We start from the raw sequence: 23,319 nt of genomic DNA, 5'->3' as shown, positions 1-23,319 counted from the left end.
GTAGCACCTCTCTCTCCCTCCACTCACCATAGGGTCCACTATCTCTCTCCCTTCCCGGTCCCCCCAAATGGATTTTTAATGAAAATGGCGCCTATGTGCCATAGGTGTCAGTATGGGGTAGCTAGCGCCACCCCAGAAAATCAGCTTGACACCCATCATTACCTTTCCAGTTCCCCTCCCCCCATGGGGTCAGTTGTCTCTCCCTTTCCAGTTCCCCCGTATGCACTGCAGTCCTCCATTCTTCCTGGCTGCCGGCAGCGTCAGCATTGAAAGCATGCTGCCTCTGGCTGGCCCTGGAACCCTTCTCTCTGCAGTGTCCTGCCTATGCAGGAACAGAAAGTTGTAGCACAGAGAAGGGTTCCAGGGCTAGCTGAACACAGCATGCTTTCAATGCTGATGCTGCTGGCCGCCCGGAAGAATGGAGGACTGCAGCACATATGGGGAGACCGGGAAGGGAGAGAGATAGCGGAACCCACGGAGATACTTGTGACCTGGATTGACCACTGTTGAAAGCAAGATAGTGGGCTAGATGGACCACTGGTTTGACCCAGTATGGCTATTATTATTATGTTCTTAAACCTGATCAGACAAAAGTCTGCATAACACAACCACCTGAACACACATCAGGTCCTGCAGCATGTTCTAAAACCCCATCTGATATTATAACTAAAATTATACTAACATTTTGATGTAATCCCAGTAAGGCCAACACACAGTCCCTCCATTGTAAAACACTATGTCCCTCCATTGTAAAACACTATGTCCCTCCATTGTAAAACACTATGCACAAACTTGTGCAAAAGCACGCTTAGTTTTCATAACAGCACTAACTCCCAGGACTCAAAGAGGAATAAACTTATCCATGAAAACACAGCACTGTAAATGTTACACCAGGCCCCAGAATTCCAATAGACCACCTAGTGAAAAAAAATAATAATAAAGAATGGGACTGCTGCAGATCTCTATACAGAAACTACGTGCTAGCAGAATACTGCACCTTGGTCAAAAGCACAAAATACAGACAGACCCTCAACAAATACGAAACCAGGGACCACACATCAGTAATAGAGATATGACAGCAAAAAAACTGAATTGGAACCTCATGAAATTAGACTCTGCATATACAGCAAACAAGAGAAATTGAAACTGAATTGGAAGCAGTGGCGTACCTATCGGTGAACCTGGGTGGGCACAGGCCCACCCTGTTTGGCCCCCAGAACTGTTCAGTGTGGCCATTTTGCTCCACTATCTCCCTCTCCTCTGTCCCTGGATCTGGCATTTGCCTCCCACCCCTGGCCTGACGACACCCTGCTCTACCTCAGCACCTTCACCGAAGACAGCAGCGATGCACATCCACCACCTGTGCCAGCCCCACAGGCTTCTTTCTGTGCATCCCGCCTTTGCTGGCATCACTTCATGTTTCCTCTCTGCTGGGATGTGGCAGAGGGAAGCCAGTGGTACCAGCACAGGCAGTGGATGTGAATCGCTGCTGTTGCCACTGGCAAAGGTGCTGATGTGAAGCAAGGGGAGGGGAAGGGGAGTTGCCAGGCTGCCAGCAGGGGGTGGGGCAAATGCCACATTGGGGGGGGGGGGTGCAGAAGAGAGGGAGAGAGATGCAGGACAAAGAAGAGGGTGAGTTTTGGAAGGCCCAGCCAAAATAACAGGTCTGGCTATGCCCCTGATTGCAAGATATCAGAGAGACGCACTTACAAAAACTGTCATATTACAATTAATATGAAATTCAAAATAAAATACTTTTTTCTACCTTTGTTGTTTGAACAATTTATTTTTCCATTCGCTTTGGTTCCAGTGTCTCTCTTCTGTTTCTTGTGCCTTTGTAGGCTCTCCTATCCATCTGACATTTCTTCTGTATCCATGTCTGTCATCTTTCTTCTCTCTGCACCCCTATTTGTCCTGTCCAGCATCTCCCTCCAGTGTTACTGTCCCTGTCCCTATACTACACCCAAGTTCACCACCTGCCCTCCTGGTGTCCCCATCTCTCCCCATTTCCAATATTGCCCCCTGTGTCCCAATCTCTTTTCTGACATTACCTCCCCATCTCCTTTTCAGCATTACCTCCCATGTATCCCCATCTCCCCATCCTTTTCTAGCATTACCTCTCCCATGTGTCTCCATCTCCCCTCCCCTTCCAGCATTACCCCTTCTGCATGTCCCCATCTCCCCTCCCCTTTCCACTATTACCTCCCATGTGTCCCCATTTCCCCATCCCTTTCCAGCATTAGCCCCTATGTCTCCATCTCTCTCCATTTTCAGTAGTAGCCCCAATTCTCTCTCCCTTTCCAGCATTACCCCTTGTGTCCCCATCTCCCTCCCCTTTCCAGCATTACTTCAACTGTCCCCATCTCCCTCTCTTACCAGCATAACCCCCATGTCCCCATCTCTCTCCCCTTTCCAGCATTACTCCTTGTGTTTCCATCTCCCTTCCTTTCCAGCATAACCCCCTGTGTCCCCATCTCCCTCCCCTTTCCAGCATTACTCCTCATGTCCCTATCTCCCTCCCTTTCCAGTTTAATCTCCTGTGTCCCCAACTTTCTCCTTTTCCAGCATTGTCCCCGTATCTCTATCTCCCCCTTTTATTTTATTTATTTATTGCATTTCTATCCCACATTTTCCCACCTATTTGCAGGCTCAATGTGGCTTACAGAGTTTTGTTATGACATTGTCATTCCAGGATATCAGATACAATTAGTAATGTACAGAGATTAAGTATGGGAAGAAAAAAGGAAAGTGTTAGGCGGGTAAGTGTAGAAGGTGGACTTTCATAACTGGGTGGATTGGCGAGGTAGTTTAGTAAGGCTATGGGTTCTCTTTGTAAGCCTTGTTGAAGAGATATGTCTTTTCAAGTAGTGTCCTTCTGTGTCCCTATCTTTCTCCTTTTCCAGCATTGTCCCCGTATCTCTATCTCTCCCTTTTCAAGTAGTGTCCCTCTGTGTCCCTATCTCCCCCTTTTCCAGCATTAAACCTCTTGTGTCCCCATCTTCCTCCCTTTCCAGCTTAACTCCCCCCCATGTCTCCATCTCCCCCTTTTCTAGTAGTGTCCCAGTAGTGTCCCTATCTCCCCCTTTTCCAGCATTACCCCCTTTTGAGAGTGAAACCTTTGCCTAGTGTTACCTCAATGCGAGTTTTCTCCGAGGACAAGCAGGCTGCTTGTTCTCACTGATGGGTGACGTCCGCGGCAGCCCCTCGAATCGGAGATCTTCCCTAGCAAAGACGTTTGCTAGGCCTCGCGCGCGCACGCACATCACGCATGCGCGACCGCCTTCCTGCCAGAACTCGCTCGTGTTCGTCAGTCTCTTTTTTTCCGCGCTCGGGACGGCTGTGTTTTCCATCGTTCTGTGCCCTCAGGAGACCCTCGCGCTTTCCTTTCGTTCTTCCGTTTCGGAAGTCTTTTCTTGTTGTCCTTCGCCAGTTCTTTTTCCCCGTGTAAGTTTCCTTTCGCTTTTGCTAGCGGCCCTGTTTGCCGCTCGTACAGGTTTTTTCTGCCTTTATTTTTGGTGCCTTTGCCATCATCGCAAATTTTGATTTCGCCGGCGTGATTTTTCCGCCCATGGCATCGAAGCCTCCCAGCGGCTTCAAGAAGTGCACCCAGTGCAACCGGGCTATCTCGCTCACTGATAGGCACGCTTCGTGCCTTCAGTGTCTGGGGCCTGGGCACCGTCCTGAGGCCTTATTAAAAAAGAGAACTCAGGCGGCGAGATTAGCCCAGTGGAACGTTCTGTTCGGGGCCTCGCCCGGTGCTTCGACGGTCACAGTATCGAGGTCATCAGCCGGTGCATCGACGTCGGCGGTACCGAGGTCATCGACCGGTGCTCCAGTGTCTACAGTACCGAGATCATCGTTGGTACTGATGTCGTCGGAGGGTGCTTCTTCGTCCGGAGTGCAGGTGAGGGCTGTCCATTCTCCTGCTGGTGGCAGTGAGCCCTCGAGTAGGTCTCCCCCTGCCTCGAGGGCTCCTGCGGTACAGCCCCCCGGGATCGACCTTCTTCGGACCCGGACCCCGAGGAAGCGACACTTGGATTCGACGTCCTCCTCGTCGGTACTGGGAGGTTCCGGTGATGTGCTTCGTGTGAAGGCAAAGAAGCATCAGCACCGGTCACCTTCCCGACGTGGTACTGAGAGCTCTGGGTCGCTGAGGGAGTCGGCACCCACTAGGCATCGACGCCGGGAGGACCGCTCACACTCTATTCAGGAGGTGTCGATGCGCTCTACCCTGGACAGCCCGGTACCGCCTCCGCGTCCCGAGCAGGTTCTCAGTTCGTCGCCTGTACCGGACTCCCAGCCTTCCTCGACAGCCGCTCTAAGCGAGAGCCTCCGGGCCATCCTTCCAGGGATCCTGGAGGAGCTGTTGCGCCCTTCTCCTCCAGTACTGGGGGTGCTTGCGCCGCCGGTGCCATCGATTGAGGCGTTGGCTGGCCCCTTGCCTGTCGTGAGGTCTCCGGGGCCGATACCACTTGCGGTGCCCGCGTCAGCTGCCTCCCAAGTAGACTCTCCGACGACGTCGATGGAGGGAGCTTCATCGCCGCCGATGTGGGAGTCTACTTCTCGATGTTCCCACCGTGGCCATGTGTCTACGGAGTCGAGGTGGGCGCGGCTTCGGACAGAGGTTCATGAACTAGTGTCCGACACCAATGGTGAGGCCTTGTGGGAAGCAAAGGAGGACGTTAGATATTTCTCGGATGAGGAGTCTGACGGTCTTCCTTCTGATCCCACTCCCTCCCCTGAAAGACAGCTTTCTCCTCCTGAGAGTCTATCTTTCGCGGCCTTTGTCCGGGAAATGTCTATGGCAGTTCCCTTCCCTGTGGTTACGGAGGATGAGCCAAGAGCTGAAATGTTTGAGCTTTTGGACTATCCTTCGCCACCTAAGGAATCGCCCACAGTACCTATGCATCATGTCTTCAAGAAGACATTGCTGGAGAACTGAGTAAAGCCGCTAATTAATCCCCACATTCCCAAGAACATAGAGTCCCAGTATCGGATCCATGGGGACCCTGAGTTGATGCGGACTCAGTTGCCTCACGACTCTGTGGTTGTGAATCTGGCCCTTAAGAAGGTCAAGAGTTCTAGAGAGTATGCTTCGGCACCCCCGGGCAGAGACTAAAACCTTGGATTCTTTTGGGAGGAAGGCCTACCATTCCTCAATGCTCGTGGCCAAAATCCAGTCTTACCAGCTCTACACGAGCATTCATATGCGGAATAATGTGAGGCAGTTGGCGGACTTGGTGGATAAGCTCCCTTCTGAGCAAGCCAAGCCTTTTCAGAAGGTGGTCAGGCAGCTGAAGGCATGTCGTAAATTCCTGGCCAGGAGTGTTTACGATACTTTTGATGTCGTGTCCAGGGCCGCTGCTCAAGGTGTGGTGATGCGCAGACTCTCATGGCTGCGTGCCTCCGACCTGGAAAATAGGATCCAGCAGCAGATTGCGAATTCTCCTTGCCGGGGGGATAATATTTTTTGGTGAGAAGGTCGAACAGGTGGTAGAGCAGCTCCACCAGCGGGACACCACTTTCGACAAATTCTCCCGCCGGGCGCCTTCAGCATCTACCTCAACTGGTAGACGTTTTTATGGTGGAAGAAAGACTGTTACCTATTCTTCTAATAGGCATAGGTACAATCCTCCCTCTCGCCAGCCTGCTGCCCAGGCCAAGCCACAGCGCGCGCGCTCTCGTCAGCAGCGTGCGACTCAGCAAGCCCCTGCGACTCCCCAGCAAAAGCAAGGGGCGGGCTTTTGACTGGCTCCAGCAGAGCATAGCCGAAGTCAAAGTGTCTGTGCCGGACGATCTGCCGGTCGGGGGGAGGTTAAAATGTTTTCACCAAAGGTGGCCTATCATAACCTCCGACCAGTGGGTTCTGCAAATAGTCCGGCAGGGATACTCCCTCAATTTGATTTCCAAGCCTCCAAATTGCCCACCGGGAGCTCAATCCTTCAGCTTCCAGCACAAGCAGGTACTTGCAGAGGAACTCTCCGCCCTTCTCAGCGCCAATGCGGTCGAGCCTGTGCCACCCGGGCAAGAAGGACTGGGATTCTATTCCAGGTACTTCCTTGTGGAAAAAAAAACAGGAGGGGGGGGGGTGCATCCCATCCTAGACCTAAGGGCCCTGAACAAATATCTGGTCCTAGAAAAGTTCAGGATGGTTTCCCTGGGCACCCTTCTTCCCATGATTCAGGAAAACGATTGGCTGTGCTCTCTGGACTTAAAGGATGCTTACACTCACATTCTAATACTTCTAGCTCACAGGAAGTATCTTCGATTCCGTCTGGGGACACAGCACTTCCAGTATTGTGTGCTACCCTTTGGTCTCGCGTCTGCACCCAGGGTGTTCACAAAATGCCTGGCGGTCGTAGCAGCGTCTCTAAGCAGACTGGGAGTGCACGTGTTCCCTTACCTCGACGATTGGCTGGTAAAGAACACCTCTGAGGCAGGAGCTCTACAGTCCATGCAGATGACTATTCGACTCCTGGAGCTACTAGGGTTTGTGATAAATTATCCAAAGTCCCACCTTCTTCCTGTTCAGAAGCTCAAATTCATAGGGGCTCTGCAGGATTCTCAGACAGCTGGTGCCTATCTCCAGGAAGCGAGGGCCAACAATCTTCTGTCCCTTGTTTCTTGGGTACGAGCGTCCCAGCAGATCACAGCTCGGCAGATGTTGAGATTGCTCAGCCACATGGCCTCCACAGTGCATGTGACTCCCATGGCCCGCCTCCACATGAGATCAGCTCAATGGACCCTAGCGTCTCAGTGGTACCAAGCTGCTAGGGGCCTAGAGGACGTAGTCCTGCTGTCCACGAGTTTTCTTCAGTCTCTCCATTGGTGGACAATTCGGTCCAATTTGACTCTGGGACGTCCCTTCCAAATTCCTCAGCACCCAAAAAGTGCTGACGACGGATGCGTCTCTCTTGGGGTGGGTAGCTCATGTCGATGGGCTTCACACCCAAGGGAGTTGGTCCCTCCAGGAACAAGGTCTACAGATCAACCTTCTGGAGTTGCGAGCGGTCTGGAACGCTCTAAAGGCCTTCAGAGATCGGCTGTCCCATCAAATTATTCAAATTCAGACAGACAATCAGGTTGCCATGTACTACATCAACAAGCAGGGGGCACCGGATCTCGCCCCCTGTGTCAGGAAGCCGTCAGAATGTGGCTTTGGGCTCGCCAGAACGGCATGTTTCTTCAAGTCACATATCTGGCAGGCGTAAACAACAGTCTGGCCGACAGATTGAGCAGGATCATGCAACCTCACGAGTAGTCACTCAATTCCCGAGTGGTATGCGAGATCTTTCAAGTGTGGGGCACCCCCTTGGTGGATCTCTTTGCCGCTCAAAACAATCACAAGGTCCCTCAGTTCTGTTCCAGACTTCGCAGACAATGCAGACTGGCGTTGGATGCCTTCCTCCTGCATTGGGGGGGGGGGGGGGGGCTCCTGTATGCCTATCCTCCCATACCTTTGGTGGGAAAGACTTTGCTGAAACTCAAGCAGGAAACAGGGCAAAATAATTCTGATCGCTCCCTTTTGGCCGCGTCAGATATGGTTCCCTCTTCATCTGGAATTGTCTTCCAAAGAACCGTGGAGATTGGAGTGTTTTCCGACCCTCATTACTCAGAACGAGGGGGCGCTTCTGCATCCCAACTCCGGTCCCTGGCTCTCACGGCCTGGATGTTGAGAGTGTAGATTTTGCCTCCTTGGGTCTTTCAGAGGGTGTCTCCAGAGTCTTGCTTGCTTCCAGGAAAGATTCCACTAAGAAGAGTTACTTCTTTCTATGGCAGAGGTTTGCCGTCTGGTGTGACAGCAAGGCCCTAGATCCTCGCTCTTGTCCTACACAGACCCTGCTTGAATACCTTCTGCACTTGTCCGAGTCTGGTCTTAAGACCAACTCTGTAAGAGTTCATCTTAGTGTGATTAGTGCATACCATTACAGTGTGGAAGGTAAGCAGATCTCGGGACAGCCTTTAGTTGTTCGATTCATGAGAGGTTTGCTTTTGTCAAAGCCCCCCATCAAACCTCCTACAGTGTCATGGGATCTCAATGTCGTTCTCACCCAGCTGATGAAACCCCTTTTCGAGCCACTGGATTCCTGCCATCTGAAGTACTTGACCTGGAAGGTCATTTTCTTGGAGGCTCTTACTTCAGCTCGTAGAGTCAGTGAGCTTCAAGCCCTAGTAGCTCATGCTCCTTATACCAAATTTCATCATAATAGAGTAGTCCTCCACACTCACCCTAAGTTCTTGCCGACGGTGGTGTCGGAGTTCCATCTGAACCAGTCAGTTGTCTTGCCAACATTCTTCCCCCGTCCGCATACCCGCCCTGCTGAATGTCAACTGCACACATTGGACTGCAAAAGAGCATTGGCCTTCTATCTGGAGCGGACACAGCCCCACAGACAGTCCGCCCAATTGTTTGTTTCTTTTGATCCCAACAGGAGGGGAGTGGCTGTCGGGAAACGCACCATTTCTAATTGGCTAGCAGATTGCATCTCCTTCGCTTATGCCCAAGCTGGGCTGACTCTTGAGGGTCGTGTCACGGCTCATAGTGTTAGAGCCATGGCAGCGTCAGTGGCCCACTTGAAGTCAGCCACTATCGAAGAGATTTGCAAGGTTGTGACGTGGTCATCTGTCCACACATTCACATCGCATTACTGCCTACAGCAGGATACCCGACGCGACAGTCGGTTCGGGCAGTCGGTACTGCAGAATCTGTTCGGGGTTTAGAATCCAACTCCACCCCCCTAGGCCCATTTTTATTGTGTTCCAGGCTGCACTCTCAGTTGAATAAGTTTAGGTCAATCTCAGTTATGTCCTCGCCGTTGCGAGGCCCAATTGACCAGGTTTGTTGTTTTGAATGAGCCTGGGGGCTAGGGATACCCCATCAGTGAGAACAAGCAGCCTGCTTGTCCTCGGAGAGAGCAAAAGCTACATACCTGTAGAGGGTATTCTCCGAGGACAGCAGGCTGATTGTTCTCACAAACCCACCCACCTCCCCTTTGGAGTTGTGTCTTCCCTTGTCTTTGTCTTTGCTATTTACTGGACTGACAAACACGAGCGAGTTTGGGCGGGAAGACGGTCACGCATGCGCGATGTATGTGCGCGCGCGCGAGGCGTAGCAAACGTCTTTGCTAGGGAAGATCTCCGATTCGAGTGGCTGCCGCGGACGTCACCCATCAGTGAGAACAATCAGCCTGCTGTCCTCGGAGAATACCCTCTACAGGTATGTAGCTTTCGCTTTACAGTTCCCTGTCCCCAGAGGACTAGGTTTACTGAAAGGTGTTTCCATATCACTGTTTATCGAAGGTCTTATTTTATGCATTGGGACCTCTTTACTAGCAATGCACATTAACAGTAGTACATTTTAGTGTACATTTAGCTCTAGTTTTGTAGCTGAGGTAGTAGTGGAGGGAAACAGTGGTGACTTTTTATCATGGCCCACCTCTTTAATTCCCTTACCTCTTAGTTGTTCTGTCTGTTTGCCTGTCCTATTTAGATTGTGAGCTCTTTGAGCAGGGGCTGTCTTTTCATGTATGGTGTACAGCGCTGCGTATGCCTTGTAGCGCTATAGAAGTGATAAGTAGTAGTAGTAGTAGTAAGTAGTTGTGTCCCCATCTCCCCTCCCCTTTCCAGCATTACCTCCCATGTCCCCATCTTTCCCCTTTTCCAGCATTGTCACTCTTTCCCCCCTTTTCCAGTAGTGTCACTTTTTGTCCCTATCTCTCCCTTTTCCAGCACTGCCTCTTTGCATTCCACAGTCCCTACCCTCTCTCTGACCACCATTGTTCTTCTGCATCCCTATTCCTTCTTGCCCAGAATTTCTTTTATAACTCTTCCCATGTTCATCTTCTCCTCTGTCTCTGTCTGTGCTCCCTCTCCACCTCAGGGCCACATATCGCCCTGGCTTGCTACTGCAGCTCTTCCTATTTCTTTCCCTCCTCCAGTCCTGTTTCTTTCGCCTGTTTCCATGCCTGGCTGCATGAATCCTGCATGTCTCCCTTCTGCCCGCCCGCACTCTCCTGTCCCCAGGATCCTCTGTGCAGCTTCTCTCTGGCACTGGCAATTAAGTCAGTCATCCTTCTTTCAGCATCAGGGTCTCCAGGCACATCCCACCTACGCAGAAAACAGGATATTACATCTTAATAGGCGGGACCCCGGGGATGGGAGAGAGCTGGTGGAAGGGAAAGGGAGACATGCAGGATTCATGCGGGAGTGCAGAGAAGGGAGAGATTGATACCGCAATCTAGGATGAAGTTACCAATGGGCAACGGTGTGGGTGGCTGGGCCCCCTATATGCAGGAGCCCAGAGCAGCTGTCCTGTTTGCCCATTTGTAAAAGTGGCCCTATGGGTAATGATGGGTGGCAAGCTGTTTTTCTGGGGTGGCACTTTCTATCCCATAGTGACACTTATGTCACATAGGTGCCATTTTCTTTAAAAATCCATTTGAGGGAGTGACCATTTGTGCCTCCTACCCCCCAGCTGGACACAGACAAAAGTGAGCTTACCCAATTGGTGTAAAAATCCCCAAATTCACTTAATTTTTAAATACTGGTGTGAAAACCAAATATAACTTAGTAAGATAACAGTCAAAACACTTTAAAACCAACTTAAAAAGCTGATGGAAATGGATTGAAGAAGTGTGTACTCACCAGTATCTCTGACCTGTTCTTCCAAGTAGTGAATTAGACTAACTTAGTGGTGCACCCTACCTTAAATAACTTACTTGCTGCATTATAGTAAAAAAAAAAAAAAAATACATACATACATTAAAAGTAAGGTTAAAACTAGCAATGACAACATTCAAAACATCTACAGAGATGTTCTCTCCAGCAATAGATGATTGCTGTTTTTTAAAATGTGCTATCACTTTAAAAAGTCCATTCAAAGCACTGGTGATAATTTCAGGTTGCAGGCAGTTTTAAACCAGGTCAAAACCCTTCAAAACCTTGCTGAAATGTTCTAACTCTGGTTGCTATCTAAAATACATTTAAAAATACTAATTTTAAATCCTAAAATTGCTGAAAAATACTTGTGAAGGTAATCCTTCTTCTTCAGATCAGAAATAAGCAAATGTTGACATATACCAGAATATAGAAACCATAAAATTCTACTGCTTTGTCACTGTTTTATCAGCTATCTATCTCTCCTTGTCTCTCACCCACCCAGCTCCCCGTTTCTCCCTTAAGCCACACCACCCTCTTCCTGTGAGACTGTCATTGGAATACTTTTGTGTTTCACTTATATATTCTGATATTTGTCAACATTTGCTTATTTCTCATCTGAAGGAGAAGGTTTACCTTCGAAAGTTAATAAAAATGTTTTAAGTTAGTTCAATAAAAAAGGTATCATCTTATTTTCTTTTCTATGTTTTGTTTTGTTTTATTTCTATTTATTACCTTTAAAAGTGGACTACCACATCACTTTACTCAAAAATACTTAAAACCAGGACTCTTTTTCTGGCTTTCAAAAGTATCCTATCCATTATGTTTCTTACTCAAATCTCCCAGTTTATATATATACATATATATATATATATATATTTTTTTTTTTTAATGCACCAGCCAGGCTCAAACCTGTGATCCTCAGATTCAGAGGCAGTTACCTTCCAGGTAGAACTATATCACTGCATAACAAGCTATGGATTTTCAAGTTGGGTCTGATGAATGTTGGTTGAAATCCCATATTTACAATGATTAAAGATCTCAGAACTTCACAAAGGTTTCTAAAAATTAACTTTAGCCAATGAAGATAAGTATATAAAGAACCACTAGGAATCAGTAAAAGTGGTACGTACTATAAAAATATAACAGATCAAAGGCAAAATCTAAATAAATTTCAAAGCCGTAGTAAACAGTAAACCAGTTTGTGAATGAACCCAGGCTTGTAGATATGATTAATGTAGACTTTTTAAGGACCTCAGTAGTGAGATTGAAAAAGGAGTTGTAAACTTTTTCTCCATCACATTTCTACTCAAAATCGTCAATGGTCCACAAGAATCTTTTGAATTTAAACTTTAATTTTGTCAAACTATAATACCTCAGTGGTTTCAGATTTTTTGAATCTTCAAAATACGTAAGTGCCAATATTTAAAGGTTCAAAGAACTTATCTGAAAAAGATGTCAGCTCCAGAGGGATTTTTAAGTCTGACGTGAGTCATGTTTCCCCGTAGGTTGAATCAAGGATCAAACCCCTGGGAAGAAGAAAAAATAGAAAATCAAAATCTTGAATGTTCATAAAGTTAACTAATAAAAAAGTTGTTTCGTATTATCTAAGTCTGCCCAGACCATACATGCCGACCTCACTAACATGTTGTCAATATGGTGTCATCGTCTATTACTTATTTATTTATAGAGGCAGCTGATAATTGACCCCACCAATCAAAACCCCAGGATTTCAATGAGTATGTTCCATTCTAGCTCTGCATTTAACCCACTGGGTGCCACCGGTTTTAATGTAAAGGTCCAAAATTGCTCTTTATAATTTAGCAACTGATCAAAATGCCCACCCTTCCATCCCTCTTGGATATGATCTATTATGCGGAATTTAAAATCTTGCCAAGTATGTTGGAATGCATGCCAGTGTGCCACCAGAGGTGCCTGGAGGTTTTCAGTGGTGATCCTGGATTTGTGTTCATTAAGATGAATTTTAATTGATTTGCATGCGCATTCAGTTAGATATATACCACATTTGCAGTATTACAGGATGTATAACTCCTAGCTTTAAGGGTTTGACCAGAAGTATGGATCCACTTAGGTATCATCATAGTCAAAGGCCACCATTGACATCTACCACAAGGTTCATGGGAACCTATATTGTTTGAAGAGACATCCCTATATCTCTTTGTAGATAACATATCCCCCCGATGGTTCTACCCCCTTTATAGGCTATAATCGGGAAGTCTTCAAACCCGAGATATAGTTGGAGAAGGTGCCAATGAGTCCTCAATCATCAAAAAAATGTCCAATGCTGGAGATTGGAATGACAAGTCATTCTATTCTGTGATTCGACTTGGGTATGCTTGTGTCTTAAAGTCTTCCAGAGTGGTACAAATCCTCTGAATTCGTAAAAATTGACTTATTGGTAAATTGAATTTTAATTTGTATGGATGGTAACTATCAAATCTAAGTAAAGTATTACGTTCAACTGGTTTCATGTATAAGGTGGTATACAACCTTTATTGATCCCTAATGACCCAAACATCCAAAAATTCAATTCTAGTGCTGCTGTATTTCGAAGAGAACTTTAAATTAAGATCCAGGGAATTAATTCTATACCAAGGCGAAATTATGGTTCAAATTTGACACAGGAACAAGCCAGAGGTTTGACTGCTTTGAAGAACTCTGATGATTTAATAGTCCTGTGGGTGGACAAAGGAGGAGCTACAGTGGTTCAGATCAAGAGAAACTACAGTGGGGGAAATAAGTATTTGATCCCTTGCTGATTTTGTAAGTTTGCCCACTGACAAAGACATGAGCAGCCCATAATTGAAGGGTAGGTTATTGGTAACAGTGAGAGATAGCACATCACAAATTAAATCCGGAAAATCACATTGTGGAAAGTATATGAATTTATTTGCATTCTGCAGAGGGAAATAAGTATTTGATCCCCCACCAACCAGTAAGAGATCTGGCCCCTACAGACCAGGTAGATGCTCCAAATCAACTCGTTACCTGCATGACAGACAGCTGTCGGCAATGGTCACCTGTATGAAAGACACCTGTCCACAGACTCAGTGAATCAGTCAGACTCTAACCTCTACAAAATGGCCAAGAGCAAGGAGCTGTCTAAGGATGTCAGGGACAAGATCATACACCTGCACAAGGCTGGAATGGGCTACAAAACCATCAGTAAGACGCTGGGCGAGAAGGAGACAACTGTTGGTGCCATAGTAAGAAAATGGAAGAAGTACAAAATGACTGTCAATCGACAAAGATCTGGGGCTCCACGCAAAATCTCACCTCGTGGGGTATCCTTGATCATGAGGAAGGTTAGAAATCAGCCTACAACTACAAGGGGGGAACTTGTCAATGATCTCAAGGCAGCTGGGACCACTGTCACCACGAAAACCATTGGTAACACATTACGACATAACGGATTGCAATCCTGCAGTGCCCGCAAGGTCCCCCTGCTCCGGAAGGCACATGTGACGGCCCGTCTGAAGTTTGCCAGTGAACACCTGGATGATGCCGAGAGTGATTGGGAGAAGGTGCTGTGGTCAGATGAGACAAAAATTGAGCTCTTTGGCATGAACTCAACTCGCCGTGTTTGGATGAAGAGAAATGCTGCTGTCAGGCCTATGCCCCGAAAAGTGAGCCCTTGTGCCAAACAACGTCTGGCAGCCAGACAGTCCTGATCTTACCTGGGGAGTCAGGGCAGAGACCTCCCACGAAGGGCAGGATGGAGCAGACAATTGCCCAAAAGACAAGGTCCCGGTCCGATCAGCGGTTCCAGGCCGGTGGTAGACAAAGGCAAGTCCAGATCCACCCTGTGGCACAAAAGCAGGCAGCAGGTAAAGACACGGTCCTGACCCAAGCTGTGGTTCAAAGGCAGGCGGCAAGCGAGAGCAAAGTCCAGGTCCAAACTGTGGTTCAAAGGCAGGCGGCAGGCAAAAGCAAAGTCCAGGTCCAAACTGTGGTTCAAAGGCAGGCGGCAGGCAACAGCAAAGTCCAGGTCCAAACTGTGGTTCAAAGGCAGGCGGCAGGCGAAAGCAAAGTCCAGGTCCAAACTGTGGTTCAAAGGCAGGCGGCAGGCAAAAGCAAAGTCCAGTTCCAAACTGTGGTTCAAAGGCAGGCGGCAGGCGAAAGCAAAGTCCAGGTCCAAACTGTGGTTCAAAGGCAGGCGGCAGGCAACAGCAAAGTCCAGGTCCAAACTGTGGTTCAAAGGCAGGCGGCAGGCGAAAGCAAAGTCCAGGTCCAAACTGTGGTTCAAAGGCAGGCGGCAGGCAACAGCAAAGTCCAGGTCCAAACTGTGGTTCAAAGGCAGGCGGCAGGCGAAAGCAAAGTCCAGGTCCAAACTGTGGTTCAAAGGCAGGCGGCAGGCAAAAGCAAAGTCCAGGTCCAAACTGTGGTTCAAAGGCAGGCGGCAGGCAAAAGCAAAGTCCAGGTCCAAACTGTGGTTCAAAGGCAGGCGGCAGGCGAAAGCAAAGTCCAGGTCCAAACTGTGGTTCAAAGGCAGGCGGCAGGCAACAGCAAAGTCCAGGTCCAAACTGTGGTTCAAAGGCAGGCGGCAGGCGAAAGCAAAGTCCAGGTCCAAACTGTGGTTCAAAGGCAGGCGGCAGGCAAAAGCAAAGTCCAGGTCCAAACTATGGTTCAAAGGCAACAGCAGGCAAAAGCAAAACACAGAACTCAGGGATCCGCAAGCAGAAGCCGAAGCAAAGAACTCCACCAGCGTCTGCCCTTAAATAGCCCCCTCCAACCGGAGGAAGCTCATCAGCTGTCAGAAGGGTGGAGCCAACAGCCCGCCCCAGGGCTCCGGATAGGCTGGTCCCAGAGAGAAGGCGGAGTACAGCCGCGACCAGCCAATCCGGGCCCAGAAGGGGCGTTCTCTCCGCTCCCAGGTCCCGCACCCGGAAGAAGCTTTCTAGTTAGAGAACGCCGGCCATCTTGGCAGCGCCGATGCTCTCCGGCCGCCACCGCGCTAAAGCGGCGAACCGGCCTAGTCCAGGAGGCGGGCACGACTCCACGCCGTCCATAACCCGCGATACCCCGCTCTCTCCTGCTCGCGGAGCGGGGCATCCCAGCGGGCAGGGCGGTGCAGGTAAGGGACGTGACAGTACCCCCCCCGTAAGCCCCCCCTCTCCGTCTAGGTCCAGGTTTAGTAGGGTAGCGAGAGTGGAACTCGTGCAACAAATCAGGAGCAAGGATATTAGCAACTGGTTCCCACGAGTTATCCTCAGGACCAAAGTTCTTCCATGAGATCAAGTAAAACAATCGACCTCGCTGGAGTTTAGAGTCAAGAATCTCTTTTACCTCGAACTCCGGATCAGGGTCAGAGTCTGGAACCCGAATCTTCTTGGGAGCAGGATGCCAGCGAGAAGTCCTAAAAGGTTTAAGCAGAGACACATGAAAAGCATTGTGAATGCGAAGATTACCTGGTAGTTGAAGGCGATAGACCATCGTCCCCACTCTAGATCTCACAGAAAATGGCCCGATGAAGCGAGGAGCAAACTTAAGAGAGGGAAGACGCAGTTTGAGGTACTTGGTGCTGAGCCATACTCGCTGTCCTGGCTGAAATTCGGGAGCGGCACAGCGATGTCGATCAGCAAATCGCTTGTACCGAGCAGCCGCCCTCCCCAACTGCTGACGAACTGTCCTCCAGGTTGCATGAATGGTGGTGAGAGTAGACTGGATCCGTGGAGGAGCCGCAGTCAAAGGAATCGGAGGCGGAAGACGAGGATGACGTCCAAAAACAGTGAAGAAGGGAGATGTCCTTGAGGCCGAATGGAAACTATTGTTGTAGGCGAATTCAGCCCAGGCCAGAAGATCCGTCCAATCATCTTGCCGAGCATTAGTGAAGGCCCGAAGAAAGGCTTTAAGGGTCTGGTTAGTACGCTCTGCCATGCCGTTGGTCTGAGGATGGTAAGCTGAAGAGAAATGTGTGGTAACCCCAAAGGCTGAGCATAGCGATCTCCAAAATTTAGAGGTGAATTGTGATCCTCTATCGCTGATGATACGATGCGGCAGTCCATGCAACCGAAAAATGTGCTGGATAAAATGCGATGCAAGAGCCTTTGCAGATGGCAGGGACCGCATGGGTACGAAGTGGGCCATGCGAGAAAAACGATCCACCACCACCCAGATGATCGTGTTGCCCCTGGAACAAGGAAGATCAGTTATAAAGTCCATGGAGACCTCCTGCCAGGGTAGGTGGGGTACTGGCAATGGTTGAAGAAGCCCCCACGGCTTGCCTGGCAAGGACTTGGTACGGGCACAGGTAGGACAGGTAGAGACAAACTGCCGAATCTCTTGGGCCATGTGGGGCCACCAAAAATAATGGGAAATAAGATGGTAGGTCTTACGGAATCCAAAATGACCCGAAAACGCAGCAGAATGACCCCACTGAAGGACCTTGCGACGAGATCGGGCCGGAACAGGAGTCTTGAGACAGGCGGATGCCCCCACCGTAGGAGAAAGGCAAGCAGGATTGAGCATAGGATAGAGCTCCTCAGGCTCCTCAGGTACGTCAAAAGCTCGGGAGAGGGCATCTGCCTGTATATTCTTCTCTGCGGGCCGAAACACCAAGTGAAAGGTAAAACGCGCAAAAAATAGTGACCAGCGAGCCTGCCGGGGATTCAAGCGTTTGGCATCTTGCAAATAAAGCAGATTTTTGTGATCAGTGATGACTGTAATAGGGTGAGCAGCCCCCTCCAGTAGGTATCGCCACTCCTGAAAGGCGAGTTTCAGGGCCAGCAGCTCCCTGTCCCCGATAGTATAATTGCGTTCAGCAGGCGAAAACTTCTTAGAAAAAAAAAAACAAGGATGTTTCTTACCAGAAGAAGTTGTCTGGGACAGCACCGCCCCTACCCCCAAAGCAGAGGCATCGACCTCCACGATGAAAGGCTTCGTGACATCAGGGCTACGGAGTACAGATGCAGACAAGAAAGCCGCCTTCAAGGCAGAAAAAGCCTCCAGGGCAGCAGGAGACCAATGCCGAACATCCGCCCCCTTCCGAGTAAGGGCTGTCAAAGGAGCCGTGAGGAGCGAATAATGGGGAATGAATTGTCTGTAGTAGTTAGCAAAGCCAAGAAAACGCTGTAAGGCTCGGAGACCCTGGGGGAGAGGCCAGTCCCGGATAGCCTGCAGTTTAGCAGGATCCATTTGTAATCCAACAGCAGAGATAATATGTCCCAAAAAAGGAATAGTGGATTGATGAAACGCACACTTTTCCAACTTGGCAAACAGTCGATGATCCCGGAGTCGTTGAAGCACTGTGCGGACATGCCCGGGATGATCCAGGGGAGAAGCAGAGAAGATCAGAATATCGTCCAAGTAAACAATGACTGAAGAACAAAGAAGATCCCGGAAAATGAAATTGATGAAATCTTGAAATACAGCCGGAGCATTACAAAGTCCAAAAGGCATGACCCGATACTCAAAATGACCGTCGTGAGTATTAAATGCAGTTTTCCACTCGTCTCCCTGACGGATACGAATCAAGTTGTAGGCCCCTCGCAGATCCAACTTAGTAAAAATAACTGCCCCCTGGAGTCGATCAAAAAGCTCCGGGATAAGTGGGAGGGGATACCGGTTCTTGACTGTGATGTTGTTAAGTCCGCGATAGTCAATGCAGGGCCGCAAGGACCCATCTTTTTTGGAAACAAAAAAGAACCCTGCCCCGGCAGGAGAAGAAGATGGTCGGATGAATCCTTTACGAAGATTGTCCTGAATGTAGTCCCGCATGGCAGCAGATTCATCCCGGGACAAGGCATATAATCTGCCTCGAGGGGGCATCGTACCGGGTAACAAATCAATGGGACAATCAAACGGGCGATGGGGTGGGAGGGAATCCGCCTCCCGGGCATCAAAGACATCAGAAAACTCCTTGTATTCCTTCGGAAGAGAAGCTTCACAGGGGTGGAGGACTCCAGATAGCGCTGGCACATTAATAGAGGGAGGGCGCACTGGTGTTAGACAAGTTTCAAAACAACGACCACTCCACCGGCTGATCTCTCCCGAAGGCCAGTCTATGCAAGGCGCGTGCAGCCGCAACCAGGGTATACCTAGAATTACAGGATGGATGGCTTGAGGTAAAATAAGAAATTGTATCTCCTCATGATGAAGAAGACCCACCTGCATTCGCAGCGGAAGAGTGAGATGGGTAATAGGCTGTGGCAGAGTAGAGCCATGAATAGACGTTACTTGAAGAGCTGGTTTACAGGGAGTAACCGGCCTGCCTAGGCCCTGAAGTAGTCTAGCATCAATAAAGTTGCCTCCTGCTCCTGAATCCAGCAAGGCTAGGGTATTTATCCTGTATTCTTGCCACAGTAAGATAATAGGTACTGTCATTAAGTTATCCGGAAGGGTTCCTGAACGACCCACAACCACCCCCTTCACCAGGCTAGGGTCTAAGCATTTCCCGGCTTGTTGGGACACCTTTTCACAAAATGACCAGGTTTCCCACAGTACATACATAGTTTATTCTCCCTCCGATGGGTTCGTTCCACAGCTGTTAGTCGATGCCTGCCAATCACCATAGGCACTTCCGATCCCTCCGCAGTAGGAACCGCACCCTCCTGAGGAGAGACCGTTCGTGGTCTTTGAGGGGAAAACCTGCGAGACGGACGAGAGGCAACTTGTTCTCGTGCTCGTTCCTGGAAGCGGACATCAATCCGAGTGCTTAAGGCGATAAGAGCGTCCAGAGTACCAGGGATTTCTCGGCCGGCTAATTCGTCCTTAATGCGTCCACTCAAGCCTTGCCAGAAAATGGCCGTAAGAGCCTCTTGATTCCATTTAAGTTCCGCCGCCAGGGTACGGAATCGAATAGCATAGGTACCAACCGTACTGCTTCCTTGCTGAATCCGTAGTAGCTCTCCTGCGGCAGAAGAAGGGCGTCCTGGAACATCGAAGACCATGCGGAACTGACGCAGGAATTCTCCTAATTCCGAAAGGAGAGGATCCTGTTGCTCCCAGAGAGGTGACGCCCATGCCAGAGCCGCACCGGAGAGTAATGAGATAATGTAGGTAATCTTCTGTTTGTCCGTAGGAAAAGAAGCAGGTTGCATGTCAAAGAGCATCTGACATTGATTCAAGAATCCGCGGCATGCGGAGGGTGTGCCGTCAAACCGAGGAGGTTCAGGCAAACGAAAGGCAGGCAGAGGTGGAGATGTCCTACTAGCTCCGGAAGCCGGTGCTCGCTGCACGGACATCTGAGAACACACATCTTGCAGTACTCCAGATAATCTGTTGAGCTGGGCCTGTTGCTGTTGAAGAGCTTGAGCCAAGTCAGTCAGATCAGGCTTATCTGGCGAGCTCATGGCTTCGGCTTTCTGTCAGGCCTATGCCCCGAAAAGTGAGCCCTTGTGCCAAACAACGTCTGGCAGCCAGACAGTCCTGATCTTACCTGGGGAGTCAGGGCAGAGACCTCCCACGAAGGGCAGGATGGAGCAGACAATTGCCCAAAAGACAAGGTCCCGGTCCGATCAGCGGTTCCAGGCCGGTGGTAGACAAAGGCAAGTCCAGATCCACCCTGTGGCACAAAAGCAGGCAGCAGGTAAAGACACGGTCCTGACCCAAGCTGTGGTTCAAAGGCAGGCGGCAAGCGAGAGCAAAGTCCAGGTCCAAACTGTGGTTCAAAGGCAGGCGGCAGGCAAAAGCAAAGTCCAGGTCCAAACTGTGGTTCAAAGGCAGGCGGCAGGCAACAGCAAAGTCCAGGTCCAAACTGTGGTTCAAAGGCAGGCGGCAGGCGAAAGCAAAGTCCAGGTCCAAACTGTGGTTCAAAGGCAGGCGGCAGGCAAAAGCAAAGTCCAGTTCCAAACTGTGGTTCAAAGGCAGGCGGCAGGCGAAAGCAAAGTCCAGGTCCAAACTGTGGTTCAAAGGCAGGCGGCAGGCAACAGCAAAGTCCAGGTCCAAACTGTGGTTCAAAGGCAGGCGGCAGGCGAAAGCAAAGTCCAGGTCCAAACTGTGGTTCAAAGGCAGGCGGCAGGCAACAGCAAAGTCCAGGTCCAAACTGTGGTTCAAAGGCAGGCGGCAGGCGAAAGCAAAGTCCAGGTCCAAACTGTGGTTCAAAGGCAGGCGGCAGGCAAAAGCAAAGTCCAGGTCCAAACTGTGGTTCAAAGGCAGGCGGCAGGCGAAAGCAAAGTCCAGGTCCAAACTGTGGTTCAAAGGCAGGCGGCAGGCAAAAGCAAAGTCCAGGTCCAAACTGTGGTTCAAAGGCAGGCGGCAGGCGAAAGCAAAGTCCAGGTCCAAACTGTGGTTCAAAGGCAGGCGGCAGGCGAAAGCAAAGTCCAGGTCCAAACTGTGGTTCAAAGGCAGGCGGCAGGCAACAGCAAAGTCCAGGTCCAAACTGTGGTTCAAAGGCAGGCGGCAGGCGAAAGCAAAGTCCAGGTCCAAACTGTGGTTCAAAGGCAGGCGGCAGGCAAAAGCAAAGTCCAGGTCCAAACTATGGTTCAAAGGCAACAGCAGGCAAAAGCAAACACAGAACTCAGGGATCCGCAAGCAGAAGCCGAAGCAAAGAACTCCACCAGCGTCTGCCCTTAAATAGCCCCCTCCAACCGGAGGAAGCTCATCAGCTGTCAGAAGGGTGGAGCCAACAGCCCGCCCCAGGGCTCCGGATAGGCTGGTCCCAGAGAGAAGGCGGAGTACAGCCGCGACCAGCCAATCCGGGCCCAGAAGGGGCGTTCTCTCCGCTCCCAGGTCCCGCACCCGGAAGAAGCTTTCTAGTTAGAGAACGCCGGCCATCTTGGCAGCGCCGATGCTCTCCGGCCGCCACCGCGCTAAAGCGGCGAACCGGCCTAGTCCAGGAGGCGGGCACGACTCCACGCCGTCCATAACCCGCGATACCCCGCTCTCTCCTGCTCGCGGAGCGGGGCATCCCAGCGGGCAGGGCGGTGCAGGTAAGGGACGTGACAGCTGCCTATGACCCAAAGAACACCGTCCCCACTGTCAAGCATGGAGGTGGAAATGTTATGTTTTGGGGGTGTTTCTCTGCTAAGGGCACAGGACTACTTCACCGCATCAATGGGAGAATGGATGGGGCCATGTACCGTACAATTCTGAGTGACAACCTCCTTCCCTCCGCCAGGGCCTTAAAAATGGGTCGTGGCTGGGTCTTCCAGCACGACAATGACCCAAAACATACAGCCAAGGCAACAAAGGAGTGGCTCAGGAAGAAGCACATTAGGGTCATGGAGTGGCCTAGCCAGTCACCAGACCTTAATCCCATTGAAAACTTATGGAGGGAGCTGAAGCTGCGAGTTGCCAAGCGACAGCCCAGAACTCTTAATGATTTAGAGATGATCTGCAAAGAGGAGTGGACCAAAATTCCTCCTGACATGTGTGCAAACCTCATCATCAACTACAGAAGACGTCTGACCGCTGTGCTTGCCAACAAGGGTTTTGCCACCAAGTATTAGGTCTTGTTTGCCAGAGGGATTAAATACTTATTTCCCTCTGCAGAATGCAAATAAATTCATATACTTTCCACAATGTGATTTTCCGGATTTAATTTGTGATGTGCTATCTCTCACTGTTACCAATAACCTACCCTTCAATTATGGGCTGCTCATGTCTTTGTCAGTGGGCAAACTTACAAAATCAGCAAGGGATCAAATACTTATTTCCCCCACTGTATATGGAAGAAGCACACAGACATTTATCCGATGTTAACACCTGCAAGAAATTAATAGAAAACCCTGTGCTTCAATTGAAAAAAAGGATTAAAAACATTGTACAACCAGCTTTAAAAATAGGCATGTTAACGTCACAACTCTCCCACATATATTCAGAACTGTCTTACAATAACTGCTTGTTATATTACTACCATGTTTTATCATTATCATGTTACCCAAAATCCTGCTGTAACACTAAATGTTTATTTTCTGATATATTTCCATTACTCATGAATATTGTAAGCCACATTGAGCCTGCAAAGAGGTGGGAAAATGTGGGATACAAATGCAATAAATAAATAAATAAATAAATAAACAGCCAAAAGCTGGGGAGACCCATAGTATCTACAAGAGACTCAATTTTAGAACCTTTGTCTATTTCTTTAAACTAATTTAGTCAAGAAATTTTGGAGCAGCGTTCTCAACCAGCATGCATATCCACTTCTTTTTAAATGGAGTTAGCCACTTTGGTTATTTGTGAGAATTATTTTTGGTGCAATTTTTTCAACAAACACAGGGGGATGGCCATGGGGGCGACAGCCCCATCAGTGACCGCCCTCTACATGGCTAAGTTTGGAAAGAACCATTTATATTCAGCACCAGAGTTTAAATCTGTGATTTTATGGAAAAGATTTGTAGACAATATATTTCTCCTTTGGAACAGAACCTAAGAGAAACTTAGAGGGCTTGACCAGTGGATTAATTCCCTGGATCATAATTTGAAGTTCTCAGGGTTTTCACTCACTGTATTCAGAATATCATTCAGTTCAATTGCTTATTCTGATCAGTTAATTCACTTCTCTTTGCATTAAGCTTTTTCCATAGTTCAAGTTATACATTGAAGAAGTTGGCTTTGTATAAATATGTTTGCAAACTGTTGCAAGACTGAGGGGAAATGGGTACATGGTGAGGCTGCTGAAGTCATCGAGGAAACAAAAGGGAAGAATCAGATATTAATCAGAATCTTGGAGGCTGAGGTATAAAGGACAAAACTTAAAGG

The 23,319-nt window shown here is 49.3% G+C and overlaps 1 protein-coding gene across 2 annotated transcripts in view; it reads left to right on the top strand.

The window, feature by feature from the left end:
* SLC4A8 (solute carrier family 4 member 8) overlaps positions 1 to 23,319 on the top strand; it is a 492,841-nt gene that overhangs the window by 275,232 nt on the left and 194,290 nt on the right. The gene's annotated exons all lie outside the window — the stretch shown is intronic.

Source organism: Microcaecilia unicolor, chromosome 3, assembly GCF_901765095.1.
Source record: "Microcaecilia unicolor chromosome 3, aMicUni1.1, whole genome shotgun sequence".
Taxonomy (NCBI): domain Eukaryota; kingdom Metazoa; phylum Chordata; class Amphibia; order Gymnophiona; family Siphonopidae; genus Microcaecilia; species Microcaecilia unicolor.
Note: the sequence above shows the minus strand (reverse complement) of the source record. Positions and strands in the feature narration are given on the sequence as shown.